The 22,765-nt window shown below is 40.1% G+C and overlaps 1 pseudogene; it reads right to left on the bottom strand.

Moving 5' to 3' along the window:
• Positions 1-16,180: 16,180 nt before the first annotated feature.
• LOC129499052 (spliceosome-associated protein CWC15 homolog) lies at positions 16,181-17,112 on the bottom strand (annotated as a pseudogene).
• Positions 17,113-22,765: the final 5,653 nt, after the last annotated feature.

Here is a 22,765-nt window from a genome sequence, read left to right as displayed (position 1 = left end):
TGTATCATTTAAAGCTCTTATTTCTTTGTGCTTGGAAGATCTATCTATTATAGAAAGCCCTGTGTTCAAATCTCCAAGTATAAGTGTATTATTATCTAAGTATCTCTTTTCTTTGGTTATTTGTTGATTGATATACTTGGCAGCTCCCACATTCGGGACATAAATATTCATGATTGTTAAGTCCTCTCATTGGATACATCCTTTAAGTATGATATAGTGTCCCTCTTCATCTCTTACTACAGTCATTGAAATAAACTTTAATTTATCTGATATAAGGATGGCTATCCTTGCTTTCTTTTGAGGACCATTTGAATAGTAAATGGTTCTCCATCCTTTTATTTTCAGGCTGTAGATGTCCTTCTGTCTAAAATGAGTCTCTTGTAGACAGCAAATACATGGGTCTTGCTTTTTGATCCAGTCTGAAACCCTGCGCCTTTTGATGTTAGTGTCATCATGATACCTATTAAGTCCCTGTTTTTTGGATTGGTTCCTTGGACTTCGTCTTTCTTTTACAGAGTCCCCCTTAATATTTCTTGCAGAGCTGGTTTGGAGGTCACATATTCTTTCAGTTTCTCCTATCTTGGAAGCTCTTTATCTCTCCTTCCATTCTGAATGAGAGCTTTGCTGGATGAAGTATTCTGGGTGCAGGTTCTTCTCATTTAGGACCCTGAATATATCCTGCCAGCCCTTTCTGGCCTGCCAGGTCTCTGTGGAGAGGTCTGCTGTTAACCTAATACTTCTCCCCATAAAGGTTAGGGATTCTTTCTGCTTTAGGGATCTTTATCTTTGGAATTTGCAAGTTTCACTATTAAATGTCGAGGTGTCGAACAGTTTTTATTGATTTTAGGGGGTATCTCTCTATCTCCTGGATCTGAATGCCTGTCTCCCTTCCAAAGTTAGGGAAGTTCTCAGCTATGATTTGTTCAAATACAGTTTCTGGTCCTCTGTCCTTTTCAGCGCTCTCTGGAACCCCAATTAAACATAGATTTTTTTTTCCTTCTGAGGCTGTCATTGATTTCCCTTAACTTATCCTCATGATCTTTTATTTGTTTTTTTCTTTTTTCCTCAGCTTCCTTCCTTGCCATCAACTTGTCTTCTATGTCACTCCCTCTTTCTTCTACCTTGTTAAGCCTTGTCATTAGGACCTCCGGTTTGGATTGCATCTCATTTAATTGATTTTTAATTTCTGCCTGATTAGATCTAAATTCTGCAGTCATGAAGTCTCTTGAATCCTTTACTTTTTTTTCCAGAGTCACCAGTAGCTTTATCATTGTGCTTCCGAATTGGCTTTCTGACACTGAATTGTAATCCAAATGTTGTAACTCTGTGGGAGAGAGTACTGTTTCTGATTCTTTCTTTTGTGGTGAATTTTTCCTTCTAGTAATTTTACTCTGTGTAGAGTGGCTAAAAGCAAGTTGTACTGGAAAAAGGAGATAAAGGAGAGAAAAAAAGAGGGGGTGGGAAATAGAAAACAAAAAAACAAGGAGGGGTATCCTCTGATTCTATATTCTCTGAGTCCCTAGAATTCCCCTGGAATTTTCCAGTGCTGCTTCTCAAGAACTTGCTCTTCCCCTGTCCGTTCAGCTGTTCTTCTGGGGGAGGGGCCTGCTGTGTTGATTCTCAGGTGTGTGTACCTGTGGAGCTGCCCAGTCCCCTGCCAGGTGCACGGCTCAGTGGGAGCTGTTTATCCTGTGAGGTCCCTGCTCCCTGGTGGCCCTGCTCAGTCCCAGGTACAATGTGACACCAGGAGGAACAACAACAGTGGCAGTGGCCAGCTCTCCAGCTCTGGAGTCAGCTCCAGCCGTGACTACCACAGTCTCCCAGTCTGCAGGGGCCTGGATTCCCTGAGGGCTGGTGGCACTGCTCTGCACAGCTCAGGGGCGCCCAGCAGCAAGAGCGTCCTTGGTGCCCTGTGTCCTCTCAGCCTCTGCCTGTTCCGGGGGAGCGCCAGATATTGGGCCATGTCCCCCGACACCCTGGGTTCCAGGGCCTGCGCCACCTGAGCTGCTCCCGGGGCCACTCAGCCCCCTCTTCTGGTGGAGCCGCCTCCCAGGCTGCTCCTGCGACGAGCAGCCCCTTCCCCACGGAGCTGCTGCCTGAGCCTCCACCTGAGCTGCTCCCGGGCGCTTGGCCTGTGGTGTGGGGCACTCTCCCTCAGGGTGCAGTTCCTCTGTTAGTGCCCCTGGGAGCCTGAGGGCACCCCCGGCCCTCCTGGAATCCTGCCCGAGCTCCCTGGGAGTGCCTTTCCATCCGCCCGGGAAGATTGGTAAAGTTTCTGCTTCTCCAGGACTGGGCTTTCCTGTCCTGGGGCACTCGCTGCTGGTCTTAGCCCAGTTCTTCGCAGGGGCTCCTCCCCCTTGGAGGCTTTTTTCTTTATTTTTTTCAATCTTCCTACCTTGATAGAAGCGCGAACTCTTCTCACTGTAGCATTCCAGCTGTTCTCTCTTTAAATCTCAGGCCGAATTCCTAGGTTTTCAGGATGATTTGAAAATTATCTAGGTAAGTTGGTGGGAACAGGTGACTTGGTCACCCTACTCTTCTGCCATCTTGCCCTGCCTCGGGCTGAAATATGTATCTTGATCCTACTAGAAACTATTCACTAGAAACTATACACTTAAACATTATCAAAATCTGATCTTGCTGGGCGGTGTTCTTGGCACTGGCAAATAATAAATGAAAGTGAATAATCCCTATGAAACACCAAGAAAGTGAGATACAAAAGCCAAGAGAGAAGCAATTAACAAAGACAAAGAATTGATCATCTCCATGAGTAATGTGGAGACACTGAGTGAGATAAGAATGAAGATATGTATGTGGGATTTGGAAATAGGAAGATGATGCTTACAAGTAGTTTTAGTACAGTAGTCAGAAGGGAACTTAGATTGTAGGTAGGTTTAAAAGTATATGGGGAACCTGTAAAGATAAAAACATGAGAAAAAACAATAGAAAAATTAGTAACAGATGTAAATCGGCACGTTTACAGATGAAACCGAAAATACCATTTCAAAATGAAACGTTTCAGGATCCCTGGGTGGCTCAGAGGTTTAGCGTCTGCCTACCACCCAGGACATGATCCTGGAGTTCCGGGATCGAGTCCCACATCAGGCTCCCTGCGTGGAGCCTGCTTCTCTCTGCCTATGTCTCTGCTTCTCTCTCTCTCTCTCTCTCTCTGTGTGTGTGTGTGTGTGTGTGTATGTGTGTGTGTGTCTCTCATGAATAAATAAATAAAATCTTTAAAAAAATAATTTAAAAAAAGAAACCTTTCAACCTCAGTAATTAAGAACACACAAATGAAAACAATGAAATATTACATTATTTCCACTGGATGTGGTAGTTGTGTGAGGGCAATGTGTGACAATGTGTAATGTTGGGAGGACATGGAGAAATAAAAATTCTCCTAACTGTACTAGTAGAAGTATAAATTGTTATAATTTGAAAACCAATGTGACAATGCCTAGGAAAGTTCAAAATGTGCCTTGTACCCATGCCCCAGCAATTTCTTTGCTAGTTATATTCCTTACAAAAATTCTTGCACAAATACATCTGTATGCTATATCCTTTTGGTTTTTTACTTCTATATTTTATTTATTGTTGCTGTTTCTTATCTTTACCTGGAAGCACCAAAACTATATTTTAAATATATAGTTTCACTCAAAAATTGGGTAATCCTCTCTGTGGACTAGAAATGGAATATAAAAATACAGCAGAAGGAGAAGTTGAAGATGCAGATTTACTGTATTGCAGGTCTAGAAAGACATGGCCTGGAATTCAGTTTTTGTGGGAATGAATGACTGTGTATGCCTCACTTATCCAAACCTGGCTCATTGTGTGAAACTGGAATTCAAAGGCAAAGCATCCCAACAAAAAATGGGGCTTAAATGTTTTACTGAGGTTGGGGCCAGCAAAGACCTTGTCCCTGGTGTGATGAAATAAAAAAGAAACATACATACACACATATGCATATATGTATGGACAGTCAGAATCTTGTCCAATGTGACAAGACTGTGTCAGAGACTCAGAAATGAAGAAAAGAATATCACCTTTGGGATATGTCAAACACTTTAATGGGCTGAAATATAGAGTTTATAATGGGCACAAACTAATAACTTTAAATTAAAATGGGCATTAAGTATAATTTTATTTTTCTCTGAATGACCTGGTCAGCTTGGAATGCCATAATATAAACTGAGTGGCTTAAACAACAGAAATTTATTCCTCACAGTTTAGAAGCTGGGAGACTCTGGTGAAAATTATCTTTATTGTTTGTAAATAGTGGCCTTTTCATTGTGTCCTCACACTGTGCCCCCTGGGACACAGGAGATTTCTGGTGTCTCTTTTTATAGACACACTGATATCAGACCAGGGCCCTACTATTATCACCTCATATATATAATCACTTCTAAAGGGCCCTATCTTCAAATATCATCACATTGGGGGTTAGGACATCAATATATGGATATTAGAGGGACACAAATACTCAGTTCATAACACTGAGTTTGATTTGATTTCTCAATTCTACAAGATAGTGGGAGGTTGATTTCAATCAATTTTAGGTAATCTCTGCCAACTCATAGTATATATCTGTTCATTCCCTATGCAGGGTCTAATTTCCAAGGACTAACATAGTACCAGGGCTTTAGAGAGGTGCGTATCTCTCTCTCCTTCTCTCTTCCTCCTCCCTCCCTCTTACCCCAATTCTGCTCAGTAACACTTATACTCCTTTTTATTATACATCATCATCTGGCTATTCCCCATTCAATGTTAGATACAGAGAACCGTGCACTCTCCTAGGCCTTTCTGCCTGGACACTCCCGGCAGTCATCTCTGCACTACCACTCTCAATGTTTTGGGCTTCCTGAAATTCTATGAAGTTTGCCTCCATCCAGAGCCTATCCCAGGAATCAGGTTCCTTGGTGCTTATATTTTCTAGGAGCAGGTGGACAATTTATAGAGGCCCAGCACAAAATGAAAATTCAGAGTCTTGTTTATAGAAATTATTAAAAATTTTATGACAGCAACAACAAATCATTAAAATAAGTGTGGAGTCGGGATCCCTGGGTGGCGCAGTGGTTTGGCGCCTGCCTTTGGCCCAGGGCGCGATCCTGGAGACCCGGGATCGAATCCCACGTCGGGCTCCCGGTGCATGGAGCCTGCTTCTCCCTCTGCCTGTGTCTCTGCCTCTCTCTCTCTCTCTCTCTCTCTGTCTCTCTCTCTCTGTGTGTGACTATCATAAATAAATAAAATTAAAAAAAAATAAGTGTGGAGTCCTGAGAACATGAACCTGTGCTACTGCATGCCTGTTTCTGTTGTTTCTTTACATACCCTCTCCAAAACCCTACATACACACACACACACACACACACACACACACACACACACACAGAGTCAGTGAGACTCAACTTTGAGAAAGAGAACATGACTCAAGCTCAGGAAACTACTAGTAGTAAAGTTACTCTTTCCTACTCACTTTTGTATGCTGCCACCTCAAACTAAGAACTCAGTAGGGTAGGAAAGTATTACAGAGATACAGGGAAGTTGGAAGACTTGCCATACTCTTCCAAAGATTTTGCTTTTAAGTGTGTTCTAAAGTTATTATAAATTAAGAATTGAGAAATTTTAATTTTTTCCCCTCACTCTTTATTTTGTTATTACTTCCCTGGATTAGAAATTTGAAAAGTCTTAAAGAATAAAGCCATGGGAGATAAGCAACTACTGGAAGGAGTGCTTCAATTAATAATTCAAAATATATTTTGCTACATTTTCAAAAATATGAAAGGAGGTGGCATGAGATAAAAAGAAGGGTGTAAGGAAGATCCAGGGACTTCCAGTCTTAGCTTCAAGATGTAAAGAATTGGAAGTCCTCCCTCTCAACTACATAATGAGAAAAAAAAAGTTGAACAAACTGAGTATCAACAAGTTTTCTTGGACCCATCAGAAAAGAAGCCACAGAGCACATGGCCACCTTAAACTTTGAAAAAATAGGAACATCCCAAAAGTCAAAGCTGAGATCTGAGATCTATTTTCCTAGATCAGAAGCCACTGGAACCATAAACTGGTAGGACTACTTAAATGTCATTTTAAAAAAAATGGTGGAGATTGTGTGAACTACTGGGAGAGTAGAAAGCCTGTGAAGCTACAGTTTTAACTGAGCCCCTCCATTTACTCCCAAGCTCCTCACTGAATTCTTATGAGGAGCCAGGAATATTCCCTCTTGATTCTGGAAAGGGTAGGCAAAGAATAATCCTTGTGAAATGCACCAGAGACTTCTCTATAACAAAAGCTTCTAAAAACAACCAACAAACCAATAAAAGGACTTTAGCTTCTGTGAAGATTCAATAGACATATTTTCTCCTATTGCCAATGCTAAATACATCCAACAAATCTGGAAATTGCATAAAAAACAAATGTAAGAAGACTCAAAAAGTGAAAAAAATAAAGCTGATCAGCTAGGGAACTCAGGACACAGGAAATGACATGGTGGTCAGTTCCTGGGTTGCTTTTTCCCTCATATAACCAAGAATTGGACATGAAGAAGCTAGTAATCTGGAAATGGCAAGAGGCACAAAGACAAAAGCTCTAATGAAAGTCTGCTCCTAGCCAGAGGATCACAAAAGGGACAAAAATATAAGAAATCTCCATATAGTATCCTTTTATTCTGCACAAACGTAATAAAAAATAAACAAACAAAAAATCTGATCCCAATCCTAACCACACCAACAAAAGCCAAGTGGACAGTTTAGACTTCCCACCTTATTGAGTTGTGATGAGGTTCTCCAACATCCTGCCTTGGTAATATCAGAAAAGACCAAGTAGTGAGCCATGACATTCTTCCCCACCTACTAGTAGTAAGCCCTCCTACCTCATGATGTTTATGGAGACCACATGTGGACCCTAAATTTCAACCTCACCTAGCAGTGAACAAGGCATCCCTTACCCTCCATGATATATTAGTGTATGCAGCGGATCATAGGAGAATCAAGACACTTACCATTGCTCAGCAGTTCTAAAGCCAACCCCTCTATTGTGTGAGTGGGGACAATACAGGAAGCTAGAACTAAACTATCTGATAAAGTTTTTATTTATTTTTTTTTCTGATAAAGTTTTTAAAGTTGTCAGAAATACTTCAAAAAGCAATTACAAATACATTTTAAAGAAATGAATAATTAGAAAGCTTCAGCAAAGAATAAGAATTAAGATTTATGTTCACACAAAAACCCATACACCAACATTAGTCACAAGCTTTATTTAGAGAAGCAATACAGATATTCTTCAATAGGTAAATGGTTAAACAAGCTGTGGTACATCCATATCATGGAGTGGGACACTATTTGACAATAAAAAGTTAAAAATGATTCATACATCCTACAACCTGGAATAATTATTAGAAAATTATACTGATTGAAAACTGCCAAGCCCCAAAGGTTGCATACTGCATGATTCAATTTATGTTATTTTTTTATTGAGGTATAATTTACATACCATACCATTCACTCATTTAAACTGTATAGTTCAATGACTTTCAGTATATTTACAAAGGTGTGCATCTATCACCATAATCAATTTTAGAATATTTTCATTACCACCCAAAAAACCCTGTACTCATTAACCATTAACCCATTAACCAACAACCCTCAAATCCTCATCTCCTCTAGCTCTAGAGAGCCACTACCCTACTTTCTGTCTCTATAGATTTACTTACTCTGAACATATAATATAGTCTTTTGTGACTATATTCACTTAGCATAATGTATTTAAGTCTCACCCGTTTAGTAGCATGCCTTAATATTTCATTTTTATAGCTGAATAAATTTCCATTATATGAATATACCATATCTTTTTCCAATTACGTTGAGAAAAAAATTACATGTATTATTGTAGAAGTTTAAGGCATGCAGCATGATGGCTTGATTTACATATATTGTGAGTGATTACCACAATGGATTTACCTGGTATTCATCTTCCTTAGATATAATTTTAAAAATGAAGAAAAAAGGGAAAAAAATTCTTGTGATAAAATCTCTTATGATTTACTCTCTTCATGACTTTCCAGTATATCATATAGCAGTGTCAGCTGTATTCATTATGTTGTACAGAACATTGTTGTTACTTACTCATCTTGAAGTTTATATCTTTTGACTAGCTTCCTTTAATTCCTTCTTCTCCCATCTTTCCACTCTAATATTCACAGGTCTGATGTCTTTTTCTATGAATTTGTGGATTTCTTTGATAATTAATTTTTTTGTCTTTAGATTCCACATATAAGTGAGATAATGTAGTATTTGTCTTTCTCTGTCTTATTTTCACTTAGTATAATGCATCCAGGATTCATCTATATTGTCAAACATGGTAGGAATAACTATTTTTTTCATGGCTGGATAATCTCATTCTTTATAGATACTACAACTTCTTTATCATCAATGGATGAATAGGTTATTTCCATGTTTTGGCTATTTTAAATAATGTTGGGGGTACAAAATTATTGTAAATAATACATGTGGGTACTGATATCATCTCAAGATAGTGTTCTCTTTTCCTTTGGATGTATTCCCAAAAGTGGAATTGCTGGATTGGATGTTATTTTTTTTAATTAATTAATTTATTTATTTATTTTAGGATCCTCCATACTATTTTCCATAGTGGCTGTACCAATTTACAACCCCATCAACTGATAGGTTCCTTTTACTCCATATTCAGCAGTATGAATCTCTTAATTGGTGGTCATTCTAACAGGTATGAGGTTATATCTCATTGTAGTTTTAATTTTCATTTCTCTAATGACTAGTAATATTGAACATTTTTTCATATACTTGATGGCCTCTTGTACATTTTCTTTGGAGAAATGTCTAATTAGATCAACCATTTTTAAAAGGGTTATTTGGAGGCTTTTGCTAATGAGATGTGAGTTCTTTATATATTTTGGATATTAGCTCTTATCAGATATATGGTTTGCAATAATTTTTTTTCTAATTCTTCAGGTTGTCTTTTCACTTTGCTAATTCTTCCCTTTTTTATACAGAATCTTTTTAATTTGATGTAGTCCAGCTTGTTTACATCTTATTGTGTTGCCACAATAGTTGCCAATAGGTGTCATTCAAAAAAAATAAAAACAAAAACAAAGAAACAACACCACTACTTATCAAGGAGTTTGTTCCCATGTTTTATTCTAGATGTTTTCACATATTGAGGTCTTATATTTCAGTATTTAATCCATATTGAGTTAATATTCATGAGTGGTGCAAGATTTGTACTCATTTTCATTATCTATATGCAAATATCCAATTATCCCAGAATCGTATATTAAAGAGATTATCTTTTCTTCCTTGAGTATTCTTGGCTTCCTTAGTAAGTATTAGTTGACTCTGTATGCTTGGATTAATTTTAGGCTCTCAGTTCTGTTCCATTAGTCTATTTGTCTGTTTTGATGTCAATGCCATATAGTTTTGATGACTCTAGCTTTATAGTGTAGCTTCAAATCAGGAAGTGTGATGCATCCTGCTTTCTTCTTTCTCAAGATTTCTTTGACTATTTAAAGTCCTTTGTGGCTCCATATAAATTTTAGGGGTGTCTTTTCTACTTCTGTAATAATTTCCCATTGAAATCTTGACAGGGATTGCATTGAATCTATACTTGGCTTTTGGTAGTACTGACATTTTAACAATATTAATTCTTCTAATGAACACAGGATAACTTTCCATTTATGTGTGTCTTCTTTGAATTCTTTCATCAATATAAGCTTTCAGAGTACAGATATTTCATCTCCTTAAATTTATTTCTAAATTTTACTGGTTTTGATGTTATTTTAAATGGACTTAATTAACTTCCATTTCAAAAAGTTTTTTTAATCTATAAAACACTTTTTGTATATTAATTTTGAGTCATGAATTTTACTGATAAATCTGTGGATTATATATAACAGATTTTTGATTGAGTCCTCTGGATATTCTGTACTTAAAATTACACCTTCTGCAAATAAAGACAATGTTACTCCTTCCTTCCAATTCTAATACTTTTTATTTATTTTTCTTGCCTAATTGCTCTAGATAGGATTTCTAGTACTATGTTGGCTGGGAGTGGTGAGAGTGGCAACTCTTGTCTGTTCCTGTCAGAGGAAAAGATTTCAACATTTACCATTGAGAGTGCTATTAGCTGTGGGCTTGTCATATATAGTCTTTATTATGTTGAGATATGTTTATTCTTTGCCTAATTTGTCATGAGTTTTTGTCATGAATAGACATTATATACTGTAAAATTATTTTTGCATTTATTGAAATGATAATGTGATTCTTCTCTGTCATTCTATTAATGTGATACATCATATCCCTACACTCTCAGAATAAATACCACATGATCATAGTGAATGATCCTGTGTTGTTGGGCTGCTGCATTTGTTTTGCTATAATGTTACTGAGAATTGTTGCATCTATATTCATCAAAATTATTGGTCTATCATTCCCCCCTTCTGGTCGTATCCTCTTTTGGTTTTAACATCAGGATAATGCTAGCCTGGCAAAATGAGTCTAGGAATTTGTTAATGTTTTTTGGAACAGTTTGAAAAAGATTGTTTTTAATTCCGTCTTCAATGTATGGTTAAATCCACCATTAAAGCCATCTGACTCCATGCTTTTCATCATCAGAAAAATTTTGTTAACTAAGACTCCTTAGTAGTAGTCTCTTTAGCTTTTCTACTTCTTGATTCAGTCTTGATAAGTTGTAGGTTTCCAAGTTTTTTCCATTTTTTTTCAGTTGTCTATTTGTTGCTGATTACTTGTTCATAACAGCCACTTATGATCCTTTGAATTTCTGTGGCATGAGTTGTAATATGTCCTCTTTTATCTACAATTTTATTGATTTGGGTCATTTTCTCTCTTGGCTGATTTAGATAAGGGTTTGCCGATTTTATCTTTCCAAAGAATCAACTCCTACATTTGATTAACATTTTTCTATTATTTTTCTGTTCCATATTTCACTTATTTATGTTCTAATCTTTATCATTTACTTTTGTTTTCTAACTTTGGGCTTAGTTTGTTTCTCTTTTTGTAGTTCTTTAATACATGGAGTTAATGTTGCTTATTTTGGATCCTCTTTTGCCTTTTAATGTAGGCTTTTATTGCTCTAAACATTCCTCTTAAAACTTTGCTTTAGGCATAGGGGGTGAGGCAAGATGGTGGAAAAGTAGGAGTCCTCAACTCACCTGGCCCCTATCAACTTACTTGGATAACTTTCAAAACATCCTCAACACCTATGAATTAGATCTGAGATTTAAAGAGAGAACAGCTGGAATGCTACAAAGAGAAGGGTTTTCACTTCTAGAAAGGTTGGAAGGCAGAAAAACAGATAAAATAAAAAATAATCAAGTGGGGGAGGGGCCCCAAGAGGAGCCCAGCTAAAGTGGAGCAGTGAAAACCTCTGGGACAGGAAACCCCAGCCCTGGAGAAGTGGGAACTTTAAAAATCTGCACCAAATTTTTCCCGGACAGGAAAGTGCTTAGCAGGGAAATCAGGCAGAATCACAGGAGAGCAGTAAAGCCTCCAGTTTTCTGGAGTCACTAATAGAGGAAGTGTACTCAGGGGAAAGCTCACCACAAACTGGACCAATCTGGATAAAGGGCTTGAGTGCACAGCCTGTGGGACATCTGGGAGAAGCCAGATGGTTAGGTAGGTGGCTCTGGATGGAGGTGTTTCTGCCCTGCTGCCTTTGGATTCCGTGCCCTCCAGGGAGCACAATTCCAACAGGACAGGGCCCTGGATCCCAGGACCCCAAGTGGGCAAAGCCCATGATACTGCATTCTTCCTGGGACAGGCAGAAGTGGGGAGGGCACAAGACAGTGAGAATAGTCTTGCCGCGGGGTGCCCTGCAAACTGTGCAGATCAGAGCACCCATGCCTGCCCAGGGAGCATCTAGGCCAGTGCAGACTGGGAGGCTGCATTAGTTAGTAGCTGGAAGCTGACTCTAGAGCTGGAGAGCTAGCCACAGCCATTGTTGTTTTTTCTCCTTGATTCATCTTGTGCTTGGTAGAGATGGGACCACCAGGGAACATAGGCCTCATGGGATAAACAGCTTACACTGAGCCTGGCACCCGCCAGGGAGAGGGGCATCTCCGCCCAGGCACACATACCTGACAATCAATATAGCAGACCCCACCCCCAGAAGACCAGCTAGAAGAAAGGGGAAGAGCAAATTCTTAACCAAGCAGCACTGGAAAGCTCCAGGACTGAGAGAAATACTATTTAGAACTAGAGGGTCCGCCCTTTCTATTTTTTAAAATTTTTTCTCTTTTTCTGTTACAACTCATTTTTATATCAGACGAAAATTTTTCAATATTTTTCTTTTCCCACCTTAACTATGTATTTACCAGCTCATCACTTTTAAGTTTCTTCCTTTTTTACATTCATATTTCTACAATTACATGCCTTAGATGTATTTTTCACTTCCGGAGTCCCTTCAACCTACTCAATTTAATTTTGGGAAATATTCGAGATACATGTTTTTGTTTTGTGTTTTGTTTTCTCTGTCTAATTTTGTTCTACTATGGCGGAAGTTAATACCTTCTAAAACATGATCAGCATACACCCAGAACCAAGTGGAATATCAAGCTGGTTCATTCAGTAAGATTATATTCTCTCTTCATTCCCATTCTGCCCCCCCGCTTTTATCTCATTAATGATTGGGTGGTCAATGTTGGGGCTTTCTACAAGCTTGCTAGTTTATATATATTTGGGACTAAGTGTCTTCTAACATACAGAACCCAAAACCAAGGGGATCACCCTGTAGGACCCTCAGGTAGATTAATATCTCCCTCAACTACAACTTTTTCACCACTACCATCTCCTAGTCCCTCCACATTTTTTTCCTTTTTCTTCTCTTTTTTTTCTTTTTTCTCTCTTTCCCCTTCACTTTAGTTTTTATTTCTTCTTTTTTTTCTTTTTCTTTTTTTGTCTTTAGGACTTTGGGCCTTTTATTTTTTACTACTTTGTTTTAAAATTTGTTTTTCACACAGCCCTGGTGACATAGCAGTTTAGTGCTGCCTGCAGCCCAGGGCATCATCCTGAAGACCCAGGATCAAGTCCCACGTCAGGATCCCTGCATGGAGCCTGCTTCTCTCTCTGCCTTGCTCTCTCTCTCTCTCTCTCTCTCTCTCTCTCTGTGTGTGTGTGTGTGTGTGTCTCTCATGAATATATAAATAAAATATTTAAAAATAAATAAATTTTGTTTTTCACTTTAGTGGTCCTTTTGTTTTATTTTGTTCTGATCTTTGATTTCATTTTCTGAACTCTGATCTCATCAGAATCATCGATAATGAAACTTACTTAGCCCATGGTTGATATTCTTGATTTAGTCCGCTCATACAGCCACTCTGCAATGAACAAAACGACTACAAGGAAGATTTCACCACAAGAGAAAGAAAAACGTTTAATTTATTTGATATGAGGATTGTTACCCCTGCTTTCTTTTGAGGACCATTTGAATGGTAAATAGTTCTCTAACCTCTTATTTTCAGGCTGGAGGTGTCCTTAGGTCTAAAATGAGTCTCTTGTAGACAGCAAATAGATGGGTCCTGCTTTTTGATCCAGTCTGAAACCCTACGCCTTTTGATGGGGTCATTAAGCCCGTTCACGTTCAGAGTTACTATTGACAGATATGAGTTTAGTGTCATCATAATACCTATCCAGTCCCTGTTTTTTTGGATCATTTATTTGGGCTTCCTCTTTCTTTTACAGAGTTCCCCTTAATATTTCTTGCAGAGCTGGTTTGGTGGTCACATATTCTTTCAGTTTCTCCTATCTTGGATGCTCTTTGACTATCCTTCTATTCTGAATCAGAGCCTTGCTGGATAGAGTATTCTTGGTTGCATGTTCTTCTCATTTAGGACCCTGAATATATCCTGCCAGCCCTTTCTGGCCTGCCAGGTCTCTGTGGACAGGTCTGCTGTTAATCTAATATTTCTCCCCATAAGTTAGGGATCTCTTGTCTCTTTCTGCTTTAAGGATCTTCTCTTTATCTTTGGCATTTGCAAGTTTCACTATTAAATGTCGGGGTGTTAAATGGTTTTTGATTTGGGGGGGAATCTCTCTATTTCCTGGATCTGAATGCCTGTTTCCCTCCCCATATTAGGGATGTTCTCATCTATGATTTGTTCAAATACACTTTCTGGTCCTCGGTCCCTTTCAGCACCCCCTGGAACCCCAATTAAACATATATTTTTCCTTCTGAGGTTGTCATTTATTTCCCTTAATCTTTCTTCATGATCTTTTAATTGCTTTTCTCTTTTTTCCTCAGCTTCCTTCCTTACCATCAACTTGTCTTCTATGTCACTCACTCGTTCTTCTACCTCATTAACCCTCATCGTTAGGACCTCCAGTTTGGATTGCATCGCATTTAATTGATTTTTACTTTCTGCCTGCTTAGATCTAAACTCTGCAGTCATGAAGTCTCTTGAATCCTTTATGCTTTTTTTCCGGAGCCACCAGTAGCTTTATCATTGTACTTCTGAATTGGCTTTCTAACATCGAATTGTAATCCAAATATTGTAACTCTGTGGGAGAGAGTACTGTTTCTGATTCTTTTGTTGTGAGTTCTTCTTTCTAGTCATTTTGCTCAGTGCAGAATGGCTAAAAACAAGTTGTATTGGAAAAAGGAAGGGAAAAAAAGAGAAAAATAAAAGGGGAAAACAAAGAAAAAAACAGAAACAAAAACAAACAAAAAACAAAACAAGAAAAACAAGGAGGGGTATCCTCTGATTATATATACTGTAAGTCCCTCGACTTCTCCTGGAGCTTTCCAGCACTACTCGGTCAAGAACTTGCTCTTCCCCTGTCCTTCCAGCTGGTCTTCTGGAGGAGGTGCCTGCTGTGCTGATTCTCAGGTGTGTGCACCTGGGGAAGCTGTCCCGCCCCCTGCCAGGTGCATGGGTCAGTGGGAGCTGTTTTTCCTGTGAGGCCCCTGTTCCCTGGCGACCTCGCTCAGTCCCAGGCACCAGGTGACACCGGGAGGATCAAGAAGACTGGCAGCGGCCAGCTCTCCAGCCCTGGAGTCAGCTACGCAGTAACTCCCACAGCTCCCAGTCCGCACTGGCCTGGATGCTCCCGGGGGCAGGAGGCGCTGATCTGCAAAGCTCTGCAAAGCTCGGGGCCGCTCAGCGGCAGGAGCATCCTCACTGTCCTGTGTCCTCCCGGCCTCCACCTGTCCCAAGGGGAGCACGGGATCCTGGGCTGTGTCCCCCAACGTCCTGGACTCCAGGGCCTGCGCTGCTGGAATCATCTCCCCGGGCCACGCAGCCCCCTCCGCTCAGAGCTGCTGCCTGAGCCGCCGCCTGAGCTGCTCCCAAGGCCCTGCCGGGTGCGTGCTCCAGCCCTTTACGGAGCTTGGCCCGTGGTGTGTGACACGCTCTCCTGCAGGGTGCACTTCCTCTATTAGTGACCCCCGGAACCGGGGAGCTCCACTGCCCTCCTGGGATCCTGCCCGAGCTCCCTGCGAGCACCGTTCCCTCCGGGAAGATTGGTAAAGTTCCTGCTTCTCCGGGACTGGGCTTTCCTGTGCAGGAATCTCCCACCACCTGGCTTTAGCCCGGCTCCTGCCAGGGGCCCCACCCCCACTGGATGCTTTTTTATTTTATTTTTTTTTCCGTCTTTCTACCTTGATAAAAGCGCGAACTCTTCTCACTATAGGATTCCAGCTGTTCTCTTTAAATCTCAGGCCGAATTCATGGGTTTTCAGGATGATTTGAAAGTTATCTAGATAAGTTGGTGGGGACAGGTGACTTGGGGACCCTACTCTTCTGCCATCTTGCCCCACCCAACCACTTATGTTTAAAGTAATTATTGATAAAGACTTAACATTTTTATTATTATAAAGAACTCTCTTTAGCAATTCTTATAAGGCAGATATGGTTATAATAAACTCCCTCAGATTGTTTGATTGATTGATTGATTTTTGTATGGAAAAGATGTATCCCTTCTTTCATTTTTCAAAGACAGCTTCACCAGGTGAAGAACTCTTGGGTGACAGTTATTTTCTTTCAAAATTTTGATTATGTCATTCCATTCTTTCCTGATCTAAAATTATTCTGTGGGGAAATCCACTGTCTTATGACAGTTCTTTTGTATGTAGTGTCTCTTTTTCCTATTGCTCTTACAAACTTTTTATTTTTAACTTTTTTTCTTTTACCTATTTTGGTCTTTAATTAAGCATATAAAAATGCACTATTTAATAGATTTCTCCATAAGCTTTTTTTGTGAAATTCAGATCACATTGTATCATTTACAAGTCTTTTGTCTCTCTTCTTTCTTTTTCTTTTAAATTTATTTATTTCAAAGTGAGAGAGAGCACAAGTAGGAGGGTCAGGGAGAAGGAGAGAGCATCTCAAGTAGACTCTCTGCTGAGGAGGGAGCCAGCGATGGGGGCTTCATCCTACAACCCTGAGATGCAATCTGTGTCAAAACCAAGATTTGGATGCTTAACTGACTGTCCCACCCAGGCGTCCCTTGTCTTTTTCTAATCATCTACACCATTTCATCATCTGCACATTTCTTGAAAATAGCACCATCATCCTACTTTCTTTTAACTTTGAGGTTGTCTTGAGGCTGAGATGGCCAGTGAGATTAAGGAGGGGTTTCCACTCAAAAAGTTTTCCTACATAATCTTTCTTCTTCAGCTTTCTCTTCTTGTTCCTTCATGGACTACTCTTCATCTCTTTCATTTCTATTTTTTTCTAGTTTTGCAAGAAGTGATGCAGAATCATCATCGACACCCTCCTCTTCAGGATCTTCATTTTCATCTTCCTCATCTGTTGGAAGACTATTTGCATTAAGGTTAATAGCAGGAATATGGTCTAAGCAAGGCTTCTTTGACACTAATGAGAAGATTGTATATTCATGTGTTGTACAATCTCTATATTTCTCTCTTATACCAGCTCTTTTTCTGTTCCAGCTCTCTCCTACAATTACAGTTCCAAACTTCTTCAGGAGCATCCTAAATAGTTTTTCTATATTTTATTTTTGTATGAGAAGGTAAGTCTCTACTTGAATATTGCTTTGAGAATTGGCTCAAATCACCTTCTCATTTTTGTCTCCCACCTCTTGCAGTTTCAAAAGTTTGCCTACATGCTGTTGTCATTTATTATGCTCCTAGAAACCTCTGTTCCTGTTTTTATTTATTTTTTTATATATATATTTTTTTATAAATTAATTTTTATTGGTGTTCTATTTACCAACATACAGAATAACACCCAGTGCTCATCCCGTCAAGTGTACCCCTCAGTGCCCATCACCCATTCACCCCCACCCCCCGCCCTCCTCCCCCTCCACCACCCCTAGTTCATTTCCCAGAGTTAGAAGTCTTTATGTTCTGTCTCCCTTTCTGATATTTCTCACACATTTCTTCTCCCTTCCCTTATATTCCCTTTCACTATTATTCATATTCCCCAAATGAATGAGAACATACACTGTTTGTCCTTCTCCGGTTACTGTGGCCAAGTTCAAAAAGGGTGTTGCCTGAGTTCTCCTCTGGGATTTTGATGGGATCTTGTCTCACATTTAGATCTTTCATCTATTTTGAGTTTATCTTTGTGTATGGTGCAAGAGAGTGGTCCAGTTTCATTCTTCTGCATGTGGATGTCCAATTTTCCCAGCACCATTTATTGAAGAGAGTGTGTTTCTTCCAGTGGATCGTCTTTCCTCCTTTATCGTATATTAGTTGAGCATAAAGTTCAGGGTCCACTTCTGGGTTCTCTGTTCTGTTCCATTGATCTATATGTCTGTTTTTGTGCCAGTACCACACTGTCTTGATGACCACAGCTTTGTAGTACAACCTGAAATCTGGCATTATGATGCCCCCAGATATGGTCTTCTTTTTTTAAAATTCCCCTGGCTGTTTGGGGTCTTTTCTGATTCCACACAAATCTTAAAATAATTTGTTCTAAGTCTCTGAAGAGAGTCCATGGTATTTTGATAGGGATTGCATTATATGTGTAAATTGCCCTGGGTAACATTGACATTTTCACAATATTAATTCTGCCAATCCATGAGCATGGAATATTTTTCCATCTCTTTGTGTCTTCCTCAATTTCTTTCAGAAGTGTTCTATAGTTTTTAGGGTATATTTTGAGAACCATTTGAATGGTAAATGGTTCTCCAACCTTTTATTTTCAGGTTGTAGGTGTCCTTCTGTCTAAAATGAGTCTCTTGTAGACAGCAAATCGATGGGTCCTGCTTTTTTATCCAGTCTGATACCTTGCGCCTTTTGATGGGGTCATTAACCCCGTTCACGTTCAGAGTTACTATTGACAGATATGGGTTTAGTGTCATCATGATATCTATTCAGTCCTTGTTTTTGTGGATTGTTCCACTGGAATTCTTCTTAAAGGGGAATTTTAAGAGTCCCCCTTAAAATTTCTTGCAGAGCTGGTTTGGAGGTCACATATTCTTTCAGTTCCTGCCTGTCTTGGAAGATCTTTATCTCTCCTTCCATTCTGAATGAGAGCTTTGCTGGATAAAGTATCCTTGGTTGCATGTTCTTCTCATTTAGGACCCTGAATATATCCTGCCAGCCCTTTCTGGCCTGCCAGGTCTCTGTGGACAGGTCTGCTGTTACCCTAATACTCCTCCTCATATAAGTTAGGAATTTGTCTCTTGCTGTTTTAAGGATCTTCTCTTTATCTTTGGAATTTGCAAACTTAACTATTAAATTTCGAGGTGTTGAACGGTTTTTATTGATTTTAGGGGGGATCTCTCTATTTCCTGGATCTGAATGCCTGTTTCCCTTCCCAGATTAGGAAAATTTTCAGCTAGGATTTGTTCAAATACATATTCTGGACCTCTGTCCCTTTTGTCGCCCTCGGGAACCCCAATTAAATGTAGATTTTTCTTCCTCAGGCTGTCACTTATTTCCTTCAATCTATCCTCATGATCTTTTGTTTGTCTTTTTCCCTCAGTTTCCTCCTTTGCCATCAACTTGTCTTTTTTAAAATATTTATTTATTTATTTATTTATTTATTTATTTATTTATTTATTTATTATAGAGAGAGAGAGAGAGAGAGAGAGAGAGGCAAGACACAGGCAGAGGGAGAAGCAGACTCCATGTTGGGAGCCCAACGCAGGACTCGATCCCCGGACTCCAGGATCCCGCCCTGGGCCAAAGGCAGGCACCAACCGTGGAGCCACCCAGGGATCCCTGCCTACAACTTGTCTTCTATGTCACTCACTTGTTCTTCCACCTTGCTAACAGTCGTCCTTAGGACTTCTAGTTTGGTTTGCATCTCATTCAATTGATTTTTAATTTCTGCCTGATTAGCTCTAAATTCTGCAGTCATGAAGTCTCTTGAGTCCTTTATACTTTTTTCTAGAGCCACCAGTAGCTGTATAATAGTGCTTCTGAATTGGCTTTCTGACATTGAAGTGTAATCCAGATTTTGTAACTCTGTGGGAGAGAGGAGTGTTTCTGATTCTTTCTTTTGAGGTGAGGTTTTCCTTCTAGTCATTTTGCTCAGTGCAGAGTGGCCAAAAACAAGTTGTATGGGGAAAAGGGGATAAAGAGAGGAGAAAGAAGAAAAGAAAAAAAAGGAAGAATAAAGAGAAAAAAAGAAAAAAATAGGAGAAAAAAGAGAAAAAAGTAAAAAGGGGGGGAAGCAAACAGAAATCAAGAAGCAAAAAAACAAGCAAACAAACAAACAAGGGGAGTATCCTCTGATTCTGTATACTGTAAGTCCCTTGACTTCCCCTGGAACTTTCCAGTGCTGCTTGGTAATAATTTGTCCCCCCCCCCCCCCCGTCTGTCTAGCTGGTCTTCTGGGGGAGGGGCCTGTTGTGCTGATTTTCAGGTGTTAGCACTTGGGGGAGCTGCTCTGCCCCCTGCCTGGTGCAGGGCTCAGTGAGTGATATTTAAGCATATCCAATGGGGCCACTGTGAGGCTCAGTGGAGGTTGTTTACCCCGTGAGGCCCCAGGAGGAACAACCCCAGTGGCGGGGCCAGCTCTGCAGCCCTGGAGTCAGCCCCCGCAGTAACTCCAGAGCTCTCCGTCTGCAGCGCCTGGAGGCTCCGAGGCGGGGCCGCTGATCTGCTCAGCTCGGGGCAGGAGCGTCCTCGCTGTCCTGGGCCCTCCCGGCCTCTGCCTGTCCCGGGGGAGGCCGGATCCTGGGCTGTGTCCCGGCGCCCTGTGCTCCGGATCCTGCGCTGCCGTGGATTCGCGCTCCCGCCCCGCAGCCCCCTCCGCGGAGCCGCCGCCTGAGCCCCGCCCCCCCCCCCCCCCCCCCCCCCCCGAGCTGCTCCGGCCCCGCCGTGCGCGCTGCAGCCCTTAGGGAGCTCGGTGCAGTCTCCCGGGGCGCAGGTGTCTGTTAGTGTCCCCGGGAGCCCGAGGGCATCCCCGCCCTCCTGGGTCCTGCTCCAACTCCCTGCGAGCCCCTTTCCCCCCGGGAAGGTTGGTGCAGCTCCTGCTCCTCCGGGACGGGGCTCTCCTGTCCTGGGGACACTCGCCCCGGCCTCAGCCCGGCTCCTCGCGGGGCCCCTCCCCCTCGGAGGCCTTTTGTGTCTTTATTTCTTTGTCCCCGTCTTCCTCCCTTGATAGAAGCGCGAACTCTTCTCACTGTAGCATTCCAGCTGGTCTCTCTTTAAATCTCAGGCCGAATTCGTAGATTTTCAGGCTGATTTGAAGGTTATCTAGGTAATTTGGTGGGGACAGGTGACTTGGGGACCCTACTCTTCCGCCGTCTTTCCCCGCCTCTCCTAGATAGTAATAGTTCTATTATGTTTTATTTGATAATAGCATAATATTTTGTTGGTAAAACACTTAATTAGAAAAATTGAATTTTTAAGAGTATGCACTCATAATAATCCTCAAAAGAAATATTAGTATAAATTATTAGCAAAAAGAGTTGTAATATAAATAAGAGTAGATATAATAGAAATATGAATTGGAGTGTTCATTTGTGTGGGGATTTTATAAATTATTATAAAATGATTCACTTTACAAATGAAATATATACTTATAATAAAGCATATCAATGTAATTATAAGAAAATGGGAAATGACAGATGTACACCACTTAAGAGTCAACCATGGATTGCATAAAAGGAAAGCTAAAATGTGAAGGCTTGGGTGTAAAATATTATTGATTTGGCACAATTTAACAATCAATTAGAAATTTAGCATGAGGATCAGTGATGTGTATTTAAGTAATTCTGAAGTGCTAACAAGGGCTTACCTGTGCCATGAAAATAAATAATTGATTACTAACCCAGAGTTTTAGCTATTTACTCGTCTAAGACAACGTTTTAAAAAAAAAAAATTTAGGGATCCCTGGGTGGCGCAGCGGTTTGGCGCCTGCCTTTGGCCCAGGGTGCGATCCTGGAGACCCGGGATCGAATCCCACATCGGGCTTCTGGTGCATGGAGCCTGCTTCTCCCTCTGCCTCTGTCTCTGCCTCTCTCTCTCTTTCTGTGACTATCATAAATAAATAAAAATTAAAAAAAATTCCCTTAAAAAATGTATTAAGATTATTAAGACCATATGATGATGAAGTTGGAAAGGAATAAAAACAATGGTGACAAAGATATTTAAATAAGTAATAGTTATTTAATAGTTATTTATAAATGGTATTTTTAAATTATGTTGTGATAAATATTTCAGTTTTATAATTACTTTTTTGTGATTTGTCTGCTTTTATGATGCTAAAGCATTTAGGAAAATATGTGTTTGAATTGTAATTTTAATTAAAAAATAAAGTAATTATGTTCACAGTCATTTCATAAAAGTTAGGGAAATTTCAGCCTTTTAAATCTATCCAGATTTATGGTATTTTTTACTAATGTGTAACTATTTAAGGAGTTTGATCATTTAATCTTTAAAAGATGCTAGTTGGGGGATCCCTGGGTGGCGCAGTGGTTTAGCGCCGGTCTTTGGCCCAGGGAGCGACCCTGGAGACCCAGGATCGAATCCCACATCAGGCTCCCGGTGCATGGAGCCTGCTTCTCCCTTTGCCTGTGTCTCTGCCTCTCTCTCTCTCTCTCTCTGTGACTGTCATAAATAAATAAATAAATAAATAAATAAATAAATAAATAAATAAATAAATAAATTTAAAAAATAAAAAAATAAAAAAATAAAAAAATAAAAGATGCTAGTTGATTAACAAATCAATATTAGAAACTACCCAAAGTTCAAATGAACTTTTTTTTATTGTTTTCATTAAAATCTTTTAGTAATTACACTATTAACAAACGGCAGTCTAAAGGTAAAAACACAGGTGACATTTGGGTGGCTCAGTGGTTGAGCCTCCGCCTTTGGCTCAGGTCATGATCCTGGAGTCCTGGGATTGAGTCCCACATCAGGCTCCCCACAAGGAGCCTGCTTCTCCTTCTGCCTGTGTCTCTGCCTCTCTCTGTGTCTCTCATGAATAAATACATAAAACCTTTTTTAAAAAATTAAAATAAAGACACAAAAAAGATGCCACCCAGAATATTTCTACCATAAAGTAAATGTATAATATCCTTCAGAGGAAAAAAAATCACTTTTAAATTGTATCATCAGCATTTTTAAAAAAATATTTTATTTATTTATTCATGAGAGACACACGGAGAAAGGCAGAGACAAAGGCAGAGGGAGAAGCAGGGTCCCTGCAAGGAGCTCCATGTGGTACTCTGTCCTGGATCCCAGGAACATACCCTGAGTTGAAGGCAGATGCTCAACCACTGAGCTACCCAGTCATCTCATCATCAGCAAATAAATGATTAAATATTTAAAACTGTCCTCTATTCACTAAGTCCTCCATCTAAAGCAT

The sequence above is a fragment of the Nyctereutes procyonoides genome, unplaced genomic scaffold (genome assembly GCF_905146905.1).
Source record: "Nyctereutes procyonoides isolate TBG_1078 unplaced genomic scaffold, NYPRO_anot_genome, whole genome shotgun sequence".
NCBI lineage: Eukaryota > Metazoa > Chordata > Mammalia > Carnivora > Canidae > Nyctereutes > Nyctereutes procyonoides.
The sequence above is the reverse complement of the archived record's forward strand: the minus strand, read 5'-3'. Positions and strand labels throughout refer to the sequence as shown.